The sequence below is a fragment of the Cupressus sempervirens genome, chromosome 4 (assembly GCF_028749045.1).
Source record: "Cupressus sempervirens isolate cs-2001-9-10 chromosome 4, ASM2874904v1, whole genome shotgun sequence".
Taxonomy (NCBI): Eukaryota; Viridiplantae; Streptophyta; class Pinopsida; order Cupressales; family Cupressaceae; genus Cupressus; species Cupressus sempervirens.
Window position 1 is genome coordinate 246,428,530 of NC_143121.1, and position 5,599 is coordinate 246,434,128.

The following is a 5,599-nucleotide window of genomic DNA, read 5'->3' on the forward strand; positions in this document are numbered from 1 at the left end:
TAAGTCAGCAACACGCAGCTTACATGCATCGACTGTTGCACCATCTGTTGGTACACAAATCCCTCTTTTTCTCTCTTATGACAGCAACAAACAATTTCTTTTTTACAACTCTATAACATCAATTATCATTTGTTCTTTTATACTTCAATCGTGACAAAGACTTATGAAACTTTTTGCAATAGGACCTGCAAGATCATTTCCTGGATGTTCCTATGTTCCTAGTATGGGAACGGTGAAGGATGTCACATTGATCGTCAGCGACGATAAAGGCATTCCATTAAAAGTAGCCAAAGTTCCAGGTAGTTTAAAGTTATTATTATTCTATAGTGATATAATAGTAATTTAGTTTTTGATCACTCTTCATCGACTAATGATCCCATGATTGTTTTGTAGGGAATAGTCTTTTTTGGAGAAAACTTGGTGATGAGTGTTTGCGAATATTTGGGCCCACCATGTGTACATGGTGGAACATCATATCCTAACTAAAACCCCAAACCACTATTTTGATTTCATATCATTGCTATAATAGTTTTCCTTTTCATCCATTTCTTGAACTATATTAAAGGTAGCTTCACTTCATTTATGAGTCTAACATGTTTTTTTTACTTAAAAGGTGGAATCAGCAACGCAAACCGTTGAAGGATGATCTTATAGAGAGCATGACCCAACTCTTTGGACCTCGTGCATTCGAGAGAAACAAGCTCCTTGAAAAAGCTGGTTTATGTTTGAAGTATATTAGGGACCAGTACAGAAAAAAATTATGGGATAACCCCAGGTATGAGCGTCCGCCCTATGTTCCTGAGGCTGAGTGGCAGGGTCTGATTTTGGATGGAAAGTATAAAGCTGACAAGAAAAATAATATTACACCAGTGGAGAGTACAGCAAGGTATGTGATACTGTTGAGAATCTAACTATGTACTAATTAACCTCCATATTTATACTATCTAACATATTTCAAACTTTTCATAGATTTCCTGACACATCAAAGGCAACAAAGGCAAGACTAGAAAAGCACGAGGCACACAAGCTCGGCTCTGGTGGTTTTTTGAAACTTCAAGCAAGAGTTGTAAGTATTAGTAAATGAAAAATTGTATCAAATTTTCTATATAATGTGAAGGGAAATTCTAGGACTCCCTTATTTAGTTCATCAATTATAAATAGGTCAATAGAATATAATAACAGTAGTGTATTTTCATATTCAATATAAACAATTCAACAATTGAAGTCAAGACTCTGCAATCTAGATTAGTGAAGAAAACTTGTGATTCACTAATATGACATTATTTAAAATCTCACCCTTGACTAAATTTTCCTCCAATTGTTGAGAATAAAGGCAGTGATTGAAAGAATGAGGGAATGCAGCAGCACTTGTAGCCATTTTTATTTCCAAAGAGCTGAACTAATTCTTACCCAACTTAAGAATTTGGAGAAAATATGTTGGTACAAGCAAAGCATACAAAAACGCAACATTTATATAGTAGATTGTTCCATCAAAACTGCTCAATTTTTGTCCTATTATATTGTGATGGATATAGATGATTTGTTGTTGATATTTTAACTACCCTCCATTGGTTGATGAAACAATGCAAGTAAAATTCACCATACCACGCAAAAATACAGGGCTCAGAGTTCAAGAGATGCCTCACAGAAGACGATAAGAGAATTGGCTTCCAACAAGGCTATAGAGCCGTGGCTGAATGGCTACGAGCTGAAATTAGTGTGGAAGGTTCTAATACTGATGCATCTCAACCATAGGTAAATAAGCTAAATGAAATTTATTTCAAATTGAATACTTTACCAATTAGTCTATTTGATGTTTAGTTCCAATATAAAGTGAGTATATATGTTTTAAGCAAGCAATGATAACAATGCGTAGGATGTTGGAATGCAGCCTGACAATCCTTTTACACAATCTGTGGATGTCGAAGGTTCGCATGATGTGCATCACAGTGATGGAGGTATACATTTGCTATTAAATTTTTTATATGTAATTGCAATTGGTGTTTGGATTAACGTAACATTTTGTATAGCAGTTGTAGAGGATCGAGGGGTCGATGTTCATGACCGTGTTGACATTGAGTCCAGACAAAATGATGTGGTTAGATCAGGTAAAGAGACACAGTTATGTTATTTAAAATAATTAAATACTTGTAACAATTATAATAAATTATTTTTAATTTAACTCTTTTATTTGTTATTGCAAAGGACCCCCCTTTGCAACAACATAGGAATTTGAGATCATCAAGAACAGAGAATAGAACAATTGATGAGGGGGGAATTGATGATGACACTGATGCTCCTCTTAGAGCTTACATAGAAAAAAGAAATAGAAAGGAAAAAAAAATGATTGTCACTACATACCTTAATTGATAATGACTGTATTTTATGTCTCAATGAATTTAATTATGTGCTAATGAATGTTCATGAATTATGTGTTAATGCAGAATATTGATGAATGTTGCATGTTAATGAATCTAATGTGTTAATGAATGTTATCATGTGATATTGATTGAATGTTATCATGTGATATTGATTGAATGTTACATTTTATTAATGGTTGAAAGAATGAATGAATGTTAGATGTTTACGGGGAATGTAGAGTGATGTTAGGGGGAGGGGGGTGGGGCCAAATGAGCTTCCACCTTCACGTGGTTGGCCTTGTTTAGTAGAGAATATTAAACTATTCTCGAAACAAAGTGAAGCTCAATAAGATGTAAGTGAAGCTCAAATTGGCACAAATAGGGAGTCTATATGATGTAAGGGGTCATTTGAAGTACTAGGGTGTCCTAGGAAGAGTTATGGCTGGATGGTAGTGTTTACATGATGTAATAGGATATTAAAGCCCCTAAATGATGTAAAATGCACTCAAAGTGCAAGATCTGTTATTTCTTGCTCCTTCCCCAATATCAAATGCTTTAATTTTGATCTCCTTGAAGTCATGTCGGAGGCTCCCAATTACACCGATACATGGATGCAAGAACACTGGCAACAACCTCATGTGTTAATAGGATATGGCATAAAGCTGCACAAGATAGATATTTTTGTTCTCAATAAGATATCACAGATAGACTTGAGACTTGATACATATTCCAAATTGAAATAAGTCACCATCTTTTCCTGAAGTAACCAAATTGCGTAAATATGTTACCTTGGATATTTTAGTCTTACAATTTATGTACATATTATTTTATAGTATGATTAAGTATTGTTAACTGCGTATATTTACTATTTAGTTGTATAGGATACTTAATGAAATAAATTAATGTAACTTTTTTTTTTTGTATCGAGTTACCCAGCCCCAAAAAACATTGTTGTATTGGTATGTTGTATGCAACTACCCATTCCCAATTATGATTCCAATTTGGCAACTTAGGAGTTGTGAGAGCAGTTCAAATCACTCACTGGGGAAGATGGTTCATAATCATTTCCCCACTTGCTTCCTTGTATTGTCATAATTGGAACATAGGCATCTCTCTCTAATTAATGCTTACCTCTGATTTTTTATTAACCGTATTGTTACTATGGATAAAACACAATTAAATTTAAATCTCTTGATATCTGGATCATCAATCCAAGCATGGCTATAGAGAATCGTAGCTGTGTAGACACCAAATTTGAACAGTCCACTTGCAATTGAGAAATAGATTATTGGTAGTGTCCTCATCTACTTGACAGATTGAGCATGCAGAAGCTTGGTAGGTGCCTCAAACCTAGCCCTAGTTTCATTGCCAACCATAAATTTGGTGTATACACGAAAGCTGTTTTGATCTTGTGAGCATTGAATATCAGGATCTCCATTTGACTTCTTGTTATTAATGCCTTGACTCACTACTGTTGGATAAACAACCTAGTTGAAGTCCAGTGCAAAGAGGTTGCTGGCTACCAAAGATTTCATAAGTGTTACGAAAATATTCACTGTAACAATCTCCTTCTAAATTGAACTCTCGATGAATATTAATCTGGAATTCTTTTGGCACCATGTTTTTTATTTGTTTTTTAATATTCTAAATTCCTACTCTAGCCTCATTGCTCTATTTTTGTTTTTATTCTATTTAATTATATATGTAATATTAAAATGTGAAATTCAATGTTCAGATGTTTGTGGATGAAGTAATGGAACTTGTGGAGCTCACTTCTTTGAGAGGTGCCTTGGTTGGGCTTCCTGGACTAAATGGCCTATCTACTGAATAGTGTAAGCGGTTAACAATAGCAGTAGAGCTTGTGGCTAATCCTTCAATTATATTCATGGATGACCCAACTTCAGGTTTGGATGTTCGAGCAGAAGATATAATTATGAGAACAGTAAGAAATATAGTTGACACGGGGAGAACTATTGTTTGCACAATCCATCAGCCTAGTATTGATATCTTCGAGGTATTTGACGAGGTAAAGATTTGGTTTTCTTAAAATAGCTTTGTGAAGCATTTGAAATTGGCATCTTCTTAAAGCTAAATGAAATATGCTGCAGCTATTCTTAATGAAGCGAGGAGGTCAGCTTATCTATGCAGGTCCACTTGGTCACAATTCTAACAAACTTATAGAATATTTTTCAGTAAGATGCCATCCACTACGATTTTATTCTCTTGTGAGATTTAGATCTAAATTTGGTACCTTTTGATGAGTAGTTTGAATTTTGGAGTTGTAAGTAGTCACAGTTTATTGTACTAGAACCAATAGGAAGTTGATTTTATATACAAGGAATTGGTCATGCCGGATAGTGTTGACCACTAAGCTTTTAGCAAACATTCTCAATACGTTGAGCTTAAGCGTCAAGCACTAGCTGCAATCATCATATATGTTTCAGCTAATTGAAAATGATTCATGTAGGCCATTGAGGGGGTTCCACAGATCAAGGAAGGTTATAATCCAGCTACGTGGATGCTGGAAGTAACTTCTATGTCAGAAGAGCACCGTCTAGGTGTCAACTTTAGTGAAATCTATAAATCATCAGACCAGCTTAAAGAACAATATTTTTTTTTTGTTTCACTCCTTCTACCATCGCAAATGCGACGGCGTTTTCGTCACACCTACAGTAACCCCGTCGCAATTGGAGGGGTTGGCATCGCAATTGCGACAAAAAACACAAGAATTGTGATGCGGTTGCTGTCACACCTACCCTCCAATTGTGACGGGGTAGTTGTAGGTGCGACGGAAATCCTGTCGCAATTGCGACAAAAAACACAAGAATTGCGACAATGATGACGGGACAACATGGTGGCTACATAGCGATGGATAGGTGTCACAATTGCGACGGTGAGGGTAGACATCTTAAATTGTGACTAAATAACTACGACGTCTATATCTGTCGCAGTGGCGACACATTGCTGTCATAATTGCGACACATAGCCATCGCAAATCGATGCCAAATCTATTAGTGTATTATTCCTTGTAGAATAATAGAAATGAAATGTACTTCCTTTCTCTATCTCTATCCTACCAATCAAATTTCTACTCCTTCAAATCTTGTAACTAGATCACACAATTCACATCCAATAATCCCTTGGATCGGTTACTCGCATTTAGTAAGCACTCTATTCCTTTTCCCACTTCGCACTTCTACTTGATATAACATGGATACTTCATACAATACAAACAAGGA

At 35.5% G+C, this 5,599-nt stretch overlaps 1 pseudogene; it reads left to right on the plus strand.

Moving 5' to 3' along the window:
• Positions 1-4,095: 4,095 nt before the first annotated feature.
• Positions 4,096-5,199, plus strand: LOC149560928 (ABC transporter G family member 32-like; annotated as a pseudogene).
• The last annotated feature ends 400 nt before the right edge of the window (positions 5,200-5,599 follow it).